Consider the following 14,180-nt stretch of genomic DNA (forward strand, 5'->3'; position numbering starts at 1 on the left):
ATGTGTTTGGTGCCTGGGCAAGGAGACTGACTGATCCAGCTGAGAGGTGAAACAGATACTGCACTCTGGGTTTGTTCCCAAAGAGTGTGTGTGTGTGTGTGTGTGTGTGTGTGTGTGTGTATGTGTGTGTCAGTGTGTCAGAGAGAGAGAAGGGATGGAGGGAAGGAGCAAGGGAAGAAAAGAGAGAAAGCAAAAGACTCAGAGAAGGAAATACAAAGACACAGAGACAGAACTGGAACCAGAATTTCCTCATGGGTTCTGCTGTGGAAATGTATTAAAATAATGACATAGTGAAATAAGAATTAGTAAGCATGTAGTATAACATCAGTACTCAAAAAGACAACAGAAGAGTAACTAATGGTGAGAAATGGTCTCAGTTTCGAATGTAGAGAAAAATAAAGGCAGGGTAAACTCCCTTGTCAAGCTGCCAATCACAACCCTCCTTCAATGGAATCTGTTCCTCTTCCTTACTTTCCTGGCTAGGTAAATCCAGACTCCAGTTACTTGCTTACACTCCTCTTCAGCAGTGAAGATGTTGCTCCAGGCAAGAAGGCAGAGGGGGGGGGGCTCTCCAAGTGCATTCCAAGAAGGAGAATGGATGGAAAGATGGAGGAGAGGCTGTAATTTGAGAAACCTTTTGGGGAACGATATCCAAAGTCCTAGCAGGAACAGAACAGATAAAAACTAGGGTGAAATAGAAAATAACGGAGGAAACAAATAATGAGTTGTGGTTCTAACCACATTTCCCTGAGGGGATAAGATAAGCCATGGAAACTCCACCTTAGCCTGGCAGGCTTAGCCTTGGGCAAGATCCAAACCTCCTATGTTGCACCCGTGGGTGGAGATTCTGTGATTCTGCAGACCCCAAAATCGGAGAGAGCAGAAACAAGGTGCCATTATTCGAGACAGCCTCCTCCTAGAGACAAATACGCTCCAGGTATGAGATTATAGCAGCATCAGGCTTACACGGAACACAATTGGGAAGCTTATTAGAAACAAAGGAGCAATCAGCGGAGCCCCCAGATCTAGAACTCCTAGCCAGAGGGCCTCCCTCAAGGGAGAAACGGGAAATTCTTCCTCTTACTCAGGCGACTTTATAGCTAAAGGGCAATCTGCCTCAGAAAACAAAGGATCTAGCCTCTGCTAGTACTAGGTCTGAGTGCTTCGTGATCAGTTTATATTGACTTCTGGGCGGGCAGCCTGCCGCCAGGAAAGCTTTCAAACAGAACCGCAGCCTTGGAGAGCTGGGAAAAGAAGGAACCCTTGTTGATTGGAGACGTCTGGGACATCCAGCCAGGCCCAGAGAGTAGGCACACTTGAGTCTTCACTGGGGGCCAGCACTCAGCAGCGCCACCCACCATTGCCGGAGGAGACTTCTCAGAAAACAAAAAGATCTAGTTTGTACAAAGCCCTGACTTGAAAGGCTGCTTTGCTTACACCGATTCATTGAAAACTCCTTGGGGCCCCTCAGGCTTTGGGAATGTGCTACAACTGTTGGAAGCTAGGAGGTGAGGAAGTAGATGGGACTTGAGATCCGCTTAGTCCCAGGAGTCAGTTGAGTGCCATTAGACTTTGACCACCAGAGAGGTGCGGGGAAACAGTTGGCAGCCCCACCCTGCTGAATGACCCTCCCATAAGGAGCTCTAGTCTCCCCTGGTCAGGAACTCAGACTTCAGGACCTTTGCCAGGAAGGCCTTCACACTCCTGTGGAGTCCAGAGAGCTCTACAGCGCAGTTCCTCCTGCACTGACACAACAGACATTCTCCTCAGCAGCCCTGGGACTGTCTCCAGAATAGATCATACTTGAGGACGTAGAATCATTACACAGCAAAGAAAAGGCTAAAGGAGAAAGTTTATAGCTACCCATGTGCACGCGCGCGCGCACACGCAATCTCAAGTACATAGCATGACACATCTCAAATTCCTGAACAAGAATTTACCAAAAAAAAAAGGAGATGTACTCATTACTTGACCAATGTGACTGCAACCCCTCTGTCTATAACTTTTACAATAACAATTTTTTAAAAAATTAGAATTTGCTAAAGCCAAAATTAGCAGGTAAAAAGATATAGTTAATATTAGAGCAGAAATCAATGAACTATAGACGTTTTTAATTCAAAGAATCTCTAAGACAAAAAAGGTTTTCCGAAAATGTAAATAACATGAGCCCTTAATCAATTTGACTAAATGGAGAAAGGAAAAGATTCAAATAAATATAATTAGAAATAAAGGGGGCTTTCACAACAAATAAAGTAAATCTAGAAGATTATAGTGGAATACTTTGAAATAATATTTTTTCAGAACCTAGAAATTTTAGAAGAAATGCATTCATTTCTAGATGCTCTTGATCTACTAGAGCTGAACAAAGCTGATATAAACCACATAAAAGGATATATAAATGAGACATCAGTAGTAATGACAATTCACAGTTGAAATCTACCAAGCCTTTAAAAAACTAACATCAATACTCTTCAAAGTTTTCCATGAGATAGAAAGGGCAGTAACACTTCCAAACTCATTCTATGAAGCTAGTAAAGGTAGATTTTTTTTTAATGTATGACATGTGTCTAAGGGAAATTCTACAGACAATAAAAAAAAAAAAAACAGAGAAACAGTACCTCACCAAAAAATGAAGGGGAAAATATCGTTGAACTGACAAAATGCTAAAGTTTTGCAACATAAAGGAAGGAGAGGTAATTTGAAAATATATTCACACATAACATGCAAGTATCTACCAGTGAATTTCTAAATAGAGAAGAAAAATGCCATAAAATGTTCCCAAATAGCCATAGCAATTAGTAGAAGCATCTAAACATGAAAAATAAATAAATAACATTATTTCTATTTATACACACATGGCTTAATATTTTCTTTAGGAAACGATGATAAGCACATGAAAATACTATCACACTAAGACACAAACACAACAATGTTATATGCTACAACGTTAATGTACAAAAGTAACAGCTTTTATACAGCCTAACAATGAATACTCTCATTGACAGTATAAAAGTGATTCCATTAAAATAGAATTCAATATTTGGCAGTAAATGTTAGGAGACCTGTACTGTTGAAACTTACTAAATCAACTAAATAAAGTTATCCCGTGTTCACGGTGTGTATTGTGGTTACTGCTTAGACCTAGACCACTTAGTAGATCATAGATGCATCACTGTCCACCACTGTCTCAGAGGAAAAATATAAGACACTACAAAAAAAATTTAACAAAAAAGGAGTAGTGACAAAATAATAAAGTGTCTTGTCAAGTAAGGGGAAGGGCACTGAGTTCAAATCTCCAGTTTTATGAAAACAAAAACAAAGAGCTCAATTCTAAAATATACTAATCAAGTGAAATATGAAGAAATGAAATAGAATTTTGAGTCTGGACATAAATCCTGACAGTTACAGTCAATTAATTTCTGATAGGAGTGCCAAGAAAAATGGTAAAAACCACATTCCTTTCAGTAAGTTGTTCTAGAATAAGTAGATAACTATATGCAAGAGAGTTAAATCAGACCTTCACCTCCCACCATACCCCAAATTTACCCCAGATATATTGCTCTAAATGGAAGGGCTAACACTATACAGTATGAAAATTAAGGAACAGAGGTAAATCTTTATGACTTTAGATCTAGAATGATTTTGTAAATACAGTAGCAAAAGAGCAAATAAGAAACAGAAAAAAAATGAGTAAATTGGATTTAGGTAAAATGAAAAGAACCTTTTCCAGCCTCAAAGAGAGCTATCAGTAAATGGAAAGGGTAAAAGATCTCACAGATGCTATAGGTATAAAAATTGGAATTTAAGACTAAGATGGAGGCCTCAGGATGGAATTCAAGTTAAACGCCTACACTCTCATAGCTTAAAAGTATAGAATAGCAAGAAATAGAACAGATCTTGAAAAGATTGAAAGCCAGGCTTAAATCAGCTCAATCCATCATGTAACTAAAACAGCTTTCTCCTACTTTGCCTGCCTGCCAGGAGCTAGAGGAACTCAGTTCTGCAGTAAGATAACATCTTCCAGAACTTTGACAAGTTTGAAATACACAACTCCCAGCAATAAGAAGACATTATTAATCAAGATGGGACCAAGAATAAAAAAAAGCATATGCATTAGATAGAGAGTTTTCTATACCCTGGAGCTATGAGACATGAAGTTTAACTGTGATTGATGCATTCAGTAAAGAGAAAAATGTAGAAGCACACCAGGAATTGAAATATTTCACAGGAACCAATTTAAAGTTCTCGTACCAAACATAGGAAAACTAGAGGTCGAAGCTGAGAAATTATGTTGGCTCCCTGAGTTTTTATTGTCAATTTGTCACCTTTGGAGCATTCCATGTGTAGATGGCGTGGGGAAGGGCATGTTTTTCATACAAAGGAGCAGAAGGGGAAGAGGCAGAAAGGAAGAAGTCTGCCAACACTCCTGCTAAAAGAAATACATTCAAAAACCATATCCAAACTAGTTTGGGGTCAGAAACACCCTATCCACGGGGAAAATGCACATATGTAAACATAATTTTTTCATTCCAATTTATTTCTGGAGTGTTCATGACAAACATCCATTTCAGAAGTTTCCACTTGACACGCTCAAAACCAAATAAATATGTACAATTGCACAAGTTAAAACTTCTGTGGAAAAGTAAGCTGAGATGAACATCCTGAAACTGTTAGCTTACTCCCAAGCTTAGTGTTCCCAGTTCCTTCCAGAGACAGTGCCCAGTATCTGAATGCCATGGCTTGTTCTTCCTCCGCCTAAGGAACTGTCATTCACAGCGCCTTGTTCACTCTCCAGGTAGCATAACCACCAAAGCAAGACAATGAAAAGAGAACACAGAACACAACGACAATCTCAGCACTCTTAATGTCAAGCACTTGATAAAACTGTTTGCTTAGCCAGACACGGTGTGAAATTCTTTCCATTGGTTTTTAGACTAAGTAATTTGATCAGGTCTCCACTTCACAGCTGCCCCTTCCACCTTCCCTCCCATCCATGCTACTGCCCACTGCTGGAACAAGATGAACAGGATTAAGTGTCTCTCATTTTCTTTCCTTGTTGTTGTTGTTGTTGTTTGTTTGTTTCATTTTGTTTTTAGTTGGCAAGATTCTATTAATTCCCAGACTGGGAAATTTCCTTGTGTTAGATTGTCTTTAATTCTTTTATTTTATTGGCCTCCTTTGTAAGGTTCAAGTTTCCCCTATCTCCTTTGATTGCTTTGTAGAAGTCCAAATACCTTAGTACTCTTGAAATATTGTCCTCTTTAGCTTTCCACCTCCAACTACACTCCTGCTCAAGGAAATACCATGTAACCATATTTATTCACATTTGACTTCAGTCTCTACATTGTAAATAATGAATCTTAGGATCCTGTCCTCAGAAGAATCCTTCATTGAAGAAAAAACAAAGGTACGTTCTTCTGATTCTGGATTTTCTATTTCAGGCTCCACATTGGTTCTTTCCATGATGCTCAGTAAAGCATTCTTTCCTTTTGAGAAAAGGAACAGAAAGACAAAAAAAAGTTGGAGAAGGGAGGGAGTCAACGAAACTAAATGATCTACGACGCTTCTGCTGTTTCAAGAGACACGTGAAAAACGTGAGTTTCTTCCATTTTCTCCTCATGTCCATTCTGACGTAGGGATTTGTCATCCACGTGACCTCTGACCTCTACCTTCAGTTGTGACCGTGGCACTGTCTCACTGATAACGTTGTGCTTTAGCTTCAGTTGCCTCCCAGTTCCAACTCTGCACTTTAGTTCCCTGCCTCCCCGTCACTCCACTACTTGGCCTACCCCTTTTTGCATGCTGAACTTGCAGCCATGTTTAGTGGACAACCTTTTCTCGTTCTTGGAGGAGGAACCTGGCCTGTGGCTCAGCTTCTGGGCCCTCAGAAAGAAGGGGCTGCCTCCCACGATTCAGTCTTCTGGCTCCCAAAGAAGGAGAGTCTCTCTTGCTATGAAATACCATATATTGCCCTCGGACTGCAATGTTCCCATATCCCTCCTTCTTTCCTCATCTTGGCCTTGTCTATTGCATTAATTTCAAGATAGGGAATTTTATCATTGCTGTTATTAGCATCAAAGAACTCTTTGTTAATGCTGAAGACAATGATCTTCAATTCAGATTGAGCCACGTCCACCCAGAGATATACCACTCGCTCAACCAGTCCACGAAACGTTTCCTCATGGAACCCATTTGCTACTTCCTTCCTCTTTCCTCTCGGTTTACTGTACGGCCCCTTTTCTAAAAGTCATAAAAAGTATTACTAATTGGCTTACTCAACCGAGAGTCATATTTTGTATTTTTTTTTGTTTTCCAAAGCTGCCCAAGTGTAGTCATCTATCTATGGATTCGTTTCTACTTCTTATTTGGTTCTTTATAAACAGGCAGCTGTGGCTTCACTCTGCTGCATTTGAGCTTGCTGACCTTTTCCTGTTGCTCAGCGTTCCTGGTGGTCTAACTTATCATGGCTCCTTTCGGTGAGGAGTTACAGAATTAAGAACGTTTACTTCCCTCCGCTGCATGGTCATACATAAGCCACACCGTTATGACAAATGTACATCTCAGACCCCAGTAGAGAAGAAGTTTTCATTAACATATTGATTTTTTTACTTGATGCCGTAAGTAAAAGATGCCAAGCTGCCCTAGGGTTCCTCTCCTTTTCCCAGTGAATGGTTCTTTTATCAGCAACCTTCCTCTCGTAAATATTTAGTTCGTCCTTAAGCGGCCGAATCCATGTTTCTCCTCATCCCCTGCCGAGTGGAGAGCTTGCCTGCAACGTGCACAAGCAGCCCAGAACTGCTCAAGCGTGGGGTTTCCCACTTCATGGCAGGTTTAACTCAAGGATTATTCTTTGTTTGTTTGTGTCTTCACACACCTATCTTTACACACGATTAGTAAATTTGACTGCACACTTTACTTCTCTCTAGTTCATAAAATATTTCTAGATAATCACTATGAGATATGAAGAAGATATTCAGAGTACTTGTGTTAACTTATTATCAAAAGAAAAACTCTGAGTTCTGAGTTTTTTGTTTGTTTGTTTGTTTGTTTTGCCAGACCTGGGGCTTGAACTCAGGGCCTGGGAACTGCTCCTGAACTTTTTTTTTTTTGCTCAAGACTAGTGCCCTACCACCTGAGCCACAGCTCCACTTCTGGCTTTTTCTGTGTATGTGGCGCTGAGGAATTGAACGCAGGGCTTCATGCATGCTAGGCAAGCACTCTACCACTAAGCCACATTCCCAGCCCCAGAGTGTTTTTTTTTTAATTTTAATTTTTCTCCTTTTAATTCTAATTGATTTAGTAATTGTCATAAGATCAGTTTTCTATATTCTGGAAATTTCTTTAATCTTACAAGACATTTGCTTTATGCAATCAGGAATGATTTTAGAATGAAAACTAAGGCCTTTCTCAGGTGTCATGAAAAGTGACAGTTACTAGTCTTTAGGAAAACAGTGGGAAATGGCAATGACAGACACTGTGTGAATAATTTCATAAGCGATGACCACACTATTTCGAGGTAAACAGTTCCAAATTATGACTTGGTGAATTGCAGGGTTTAAGGACACTTTTATGATAACGGATGCAATTGTTTCCTCCCATTCCTTTTTTAATCTCATTTTTGTTCTTTGTTTCGATTACTCCTCTCGTCAGGACGTACCGCAGCACAATGCACCTGCTCCACTGTCAACATTACATGTTATCTGCTCAGAATGCGTGGCTTCAGGAAATGAGAATAGCCTTGGCAATGTTTTTAAAAGTTAGGGTATGTGATTCCCGCTCTTCATAACTTCCTTCACTGCCGCACAGATGCCTCTTCCTGATCTTTATCATATAGTGTGTTGACCACCACTGAGTATTTAATTCCAGGATGAAAACAACAGGGCAAGGGCCATCCTGGACCCCAAGTGAGGGGAATGATAGCATCGTGGGTCACAACCTGCAATGTTATCTGCAGCACTGACTCCAGGAATAGAGATAGAGCTAAAACCGTTTCCAAATTTATTACACTCCAGGCCGTACGATACTACCACGATTGGCTTTTAAGTGGGGTTATTGACAATTTGTTTGTAAGTTCTATGTGTATTTCAGAAACAATTTTCAGAAAAGAATCCCATTCTTCTTCACAGCTTCCATTTCATCAAAAAATTGAGATATTTTTGTTGAAATGCTGAGAATTTTGGAGTTTGGTTCTCCACAATAATTATGTTGGCTGCAGGGGTAGATTAAACCACATAAGTTTAAACGGTCATAGAATTGAGGCCAAGCGCTGAACTGGACCATGCTCTTAGCCGGAGGAGGGTTGGGCATGAAGACAAGACAAGCATATTCCACTCACCAGAGGATCGGGTAAACTGTGTCAAGAAGAATCCTCCGGCCGTACTAGACAGTTCAGGAGAGCAAGCCAAAGGCTGGCAAAGGTCAAGATGAGCAACCCATTTGCACATCTAGGAAAACGAAGAGAGAGAGAGAGAAAACATGAGAAACAACAGCAATTTTCTGCCAATACCATGATCTAAACCCAGAGTCTCGCCTAGTATATCGAGCACAAATGCTCTCCTACTCAACACACCTTCAACCTGCAGACAATGTGTCATACACCAAGTCCAGGTATGAAATATCCAGGTTTCTAAAAAAAAAAAAAAAATTAAGGTATTTTGAAAGACTTCACAGGTCATCCAGCAGAATGACCTTCGACTTGAGAGCCTTTCAAGACAGAAAAGGTAACTTGTGTGAATCGTCTCAGAAACAGAGCCGCTTTCCACTTGAACTCTGGGTTAAGCATGTCTTCCTGGAGGCCCGCACTGCGCAGGGTGTGGCAAGATCTGGCCGCTGTCAGGCGGTTTCTTCCAGGTCAGAGTAGAACATAAAATGTCCAGGCGAATATGCATGACTACAACATTCAGAATCAACTGATCAAGGTCTTGGAACAGCTTCCAGGATCATGAACAAAGATCAAGAGCAGCAAAGAGAAAAGTAAAGTGAAGACTTTCTGGGGAACCCATTGAAAATGAGGACTTTTTGTAACTGCCTCAGATATCTCAAGCATGAATTTTCCTTTTTTTACCCCCCCACCATCCCTTGTCTATTCCAGTAGAAGGCTGAAACTACCTTATAATCAGTTTTAGAATGCAAACATAAACAGAACTTTCCTAACACCTACTTTTACTTTTTGACTACTAGCCAACAAATCCTTAAAAGATTAATAAAGTGCCATGTATCAATCCAAGGGTTTTTGAACTTCATTAGAAGTTTCTCCAATACTGATGGAGAATCTCAGCCAGGCTGGTGGCTTCAATAAGGGGTATATTTGAGGAAAAGTAGTTGACAAATACATCTTTTAAATTTTGTGGTGGAGTTCTGTTAATCAAATCCTGAGAAAAATCTCATCAACTATTTACATACATGGCACTATTTTATGTGTGACTAGTGTCTGCTACAATGCAACATTTCAAGTAGAAAATATTACTTTGAAAATATTATTACCACCTTCAGAGAACGTCACGAATTCCATAACCAAGTAAAGCAATGTTTTAGTTGCCTTTGAAAAGGCCAGTCATCTTCCATCCATGAACTTACAAGTTGAATCAACTACAGTTTGTGTTTGAGACATGTTTGATACTTGTCATATGTTCAGATGGTCCCACTCTCAAAGTATTTATTCATCATAATAGTTTCAATCCTTTCAGATTCTGCTGTAAGTATGCCCATGATATAACAAAGAGCTCCAATTCATTAACCTATCTTATCCCTTTTTCTTGCCCTCTTCCTTATTATACTTCCTTTTCCAAAATGGAATTATGGGCTACCATGACAGCCATTCCCTTATGAGTACGTTCACTCCCTATCATCCCGTAGTCACTTGAGAAGATGCAGCCTTGAGCCTCATGACCAGCCGGCTCTTCTATGTCCACACCTTTATGGCTGAGAATTGGTAAGTAAATTTATACGATAGATGACTCTCTACCAACCAAGGGTCCGAATGCATTTTCCAATAATATCAGTAAGGTCACAGTCTCTTTTTCTTAGACAAGTATGCAGGTCCTGTTCTGATGGCTCTAAGCATAGCCATTTCAACAATCTTTTGTCTCTGACACAACTTAATTCTATGTAGACAAGAATCCAACGTATGTCCTACAAAATTAAGAGGAGCGAGGGGAGCAGTTGGAAGGGGAGAGAGATGGGCGAGAATGTTGAAAGGGGTGACATTCATCAAGATACATCATATTCATAAACTGTTTGGTTAAATAGCAATTCCTTTACATAGCTACATAAGAGATAATAATAAAACAAAATTGTAAAAACCTTAGTTCTATTCTTCAGATAGATTGTCTTGTCTCATTTCATGTTCTCAGTCCTTAAACTCTGACTACCCCACTCTGTGCAACACCTCATTGGATGATCCACAGTCATTACCTGATAGCCTCATCCCTGCACTTGAACTACAGCTTATTTCTTATATGACTTACTGTTTTAACCCACACCTATCTTCCCCCCTGCAAAAACTAGACAAAGCATCTCTGTTTCCTAGTCAGTGAAGTTTCTATCCACCTCACTTCCAAGGACTGCCCTGAAATAACCCTTTCTCTCCTGAATTCCTAATCTCTCTCTGGTTGTTTGAGACATCCACACCACGAAATTCACCTCTAGTTCCAGCTAAAGAGGCTGAGCCATCCCAACTAACAAGGACTGAGCATAACAGGAGCCGAAAGCAGTAAAGCTGCTTGACCTTTGCAAAAGAAAGGAATGAGGAAGACCAAGCATAACTGCATTGCTTTTGTTGCTTTTGCATTCAGGTTGCATGTTTTAGTTTATTGCAGGGGAAATTCGAGAAGTAGAGAGAGTTAAGGTAAATTAAGAAGTTAAAGAAGTGTGTGGTAAATACCAGTAATATCCAGAACCAAGAACTGAATTAGGAGAGAGCAGTCTAGAATGTGCACCTCATCTAACCACCAATTCTGCTTGTGTATGTCTGCTTGCTCGCCTTGCCTAACTTGCTTGACCACCTGACCACCTGCGTGTGGTACATGGGATTGTTGCCTTTAAAAACTCAGCCCTGTTGAAGCTCCTTGCTGTTCTTCGCCATCTTGATGTCTAGTGCCTACTCAAATACTACATGTGAATAACTCAACTGGCCACCTCTTCCAACAACTTCCTTTCTGGATTACTTCAAAGGAAGTATATAAAAATCAAAAAGATGGAAAGGCCACATTGGGTTCCCAATCTGCCACATGAGAAAGGCCCAACACACATTCTCATTTCCACTCACCAAGGCCGGTCATGATGGGTCATTTTCATGGTGACATGGAAACCTTACAAGAAGAAAACGAAGATCAAAATGTGTGATCCTTCCCAACGACTACCATAAATGCCAGACCTCATTCTCCTCTAGATGACTGAGGCAACTTCTGCCCTTCCCCCACCTGACAAGTACACATACACTCAGCTATGGCGTATACTGACGCATGGAAGTCCTTTGCCTCCCCTCCCACATACGGCTCTCTGTTAACTTTAAACATCCTGCTGACAAGAAAGACCTTCAGGCCTCCCTACCTTATCTATTCCCTGCTGTCTAATGCCTGCTCACATCCTACGTGTGAATAACTCCGCTGGCCACCGCTTACAACCATTTCCTTTCCTTTTGCCCCAGATAGGATGTGCTATGTTGTGACCCTCCAATTCATTTTCCTTGTTTCTAGTAAAATTAAAGCAAGGAGGAAGTGAACCACTTCTAGGGTGCTCATCGCTTTTCCCAATACGTCTTGAAGACCTTTCCTTGGTTACCGTGCCCTTGCAGGCCGGCTCCCACTTGCCCTGCTCGCTTCCTGGCATCCCTTCCCCAGCTGCTCTAACTGTTACCCTGCCCAGCAGTGACGATCACCTTGAGCGCCAATCCTGAAATACCACGTTCCCAATATCCGTACTTTATCAGTGATGCATTACCAGACCCCGTTTTACTTCCACAACAGACACTTTTCTTGACAGGTGAATAAACTTGTAATTGACTATGAATTTATATCCACTTATCTGTGATTTCTCTCTCCCTCCAGTTGGCAGGACCTCTGTCTTTCCTGTTCTCCACTATATCTCTGGCACATATCACAGAGCCTTGATAAATGTGTGTTCAATGAGCAAATGACAAGTACTAAGTCTACGATGTCCAGACCATTAATTACTTAAGTCAAGAGCAGACTTAAAATGGGCTTTCTGCCTCTCTTGCTATTTTTCTTAACAATGCACATACAATAATCGGTTCTCAGTAATCAGTACTATGGACATAATACACAGATTTTGAGCCAGTGAATGAATATCAGAATTAAACATCCGATTGTTTCTAGTTTCTATTGGCCTTTCACTTTGTGAATAGACACAAAATCACGGTATAGGATTTTACCCAAGGCACTGTTAATAATAAGTGAGTGTAATTGTCACATCAGCTCCCTAATGATACGCAGAGTTTAAGATTTCCAATCAAAAAATTAAAATGAGTAAAATTAAAAATAAAATTTTAAACTTTTAGAAGAGATAACCAATTAAAGAACTCAGGATAGTATCCTGACTCCTTTCTCTCACTTTATTCTTAGACTGACACTGAATTTCAATGTGTATAAGATATACCTGTAATCTATACACCTTGTCACATGTTATACACATTTATCATGTTTTGTCATTCATGATCCAATGTTCAGAAAACATATGAATTATATTGATACCTATTTACTTACAAAAATAGGTAAACATCAAATATTCTAAGAATTAAAATTATGGGTGCACATTTCCCTTTTCAAAAAAAAATCCTCAACAACCCTATCTAATAACACAATATTTTGCTACTATTTATGAATTTCCAGCCATTTTCAAATTATCTTTGTGATATTTATGTTGCCAGGGGAAGGATGGTGGTACAAGCCCTGGAGGGCTTTCAGGATAAAACTCTTCTGTGCTCTGTAGGCTACAATGTTTGGACTTCTGCCCCTTGTCTGTCTGTTCACTATAAGCTGAAGCTCGGCCCACTTGAATAGTTATGAGTTCATCTCAGGCACCTACAGATGAATTTTTAATGGGCTTTGCCGTTGATGAATTCCTCACACCCACAAACACGGAGAAACAAGGCTCATGGTCCGTTTCTGCCAGGACAACCTGAACATGTACCAGCTGCTCAGAATTCAGGCACAAAAGTACTGTGTTCCTGACTGTTCTCTCCAGGATGTCAGTTCTACTCATTCTCCCATGCATTTCTTAATACAGCTGGCAAGAGCAGCTGGGATGTGGCCTAGTGGTAGAGTGCTTGCCTAGCTAGCATGCATGAAGTCCTGGGTTCGATTCTCAGCACCACATATACAGAGAAAGCTCGAAGTGGTGCTGTGGCTCAAGTAGTACAGTGCTAGCCTTGAGCAAAAAAGAAGCCAAGGACAGTGCTCAGACCGTGAGTTTAAGCCCCAGGACTGGCAAAAAAGAAAAGAAAAGAAGAAGAAATCTGGCAGGATATTCACAAATGATCAACAAGTACTTTCATCCCTTACCAATACCACCATGACAGCACGGCATCAGAGCCAGTGGACTTGGCTCCTGCCTCAAGTCCACACTGCGGTCCCCGAGAGTAAAGCTTAGGATGCAGTGTTAGGCCTTGTGGGAACCCGTTGGCAAGAGTGGTGTTAATTGCCTCACAATGTTTTATTATTTTTTAATGAAAAAAAAACCTCAAGAGATTTTTTTTATTTTATCATTTTAATGATCTTGAGTAATTAACTGCTTTATGTTGATTTGATTTTCTCTCTTCCTTTGCCCCACTTTCAATTTGTTTTACTACTTCTTTGTTGTATATAAAACATGATCAATATTTCCAGGAATAAGGAATAAGGAAATAAAGATAGATAGAAAGATGGACAAATGTATAGATACGTAGGCAAGTAGGTAGGTAGGTGGATGGATGGATGGATGGATGGACGGATGGATAGGTAGATAGACAGACAGATGGAAAATGTATACATATATTCAAATATGTAGAAGTAATAGATATATGTGTATGCATATATTTATACTCACACATATTTCCATTAACAACCTTCTTTAATTATATTACTTTACTTTGTTGAGTATAACTTGTTAAAGGAATAATTCTTTAGTCATAAAGTTTTGCCCTTATGGATAGTATGGGGAGATATTAGTGATAATAGGAAAGA

Source organism: Perognathus longimembris, chromosome 3, assembly GCF_023159225.1.
Source record: "Perognathus longimembris pacificus isolate PPM17 chromosome 3, ASM2315922v1, whole genome shotgun sequence".
In the NCBI taxonomy this organism is placed as follows: Eukaryota; Metazoa; Chordata; class Mammalia; order Rodentia; family Heteromyidae; genus Perognathus; species Perognathus longimembris.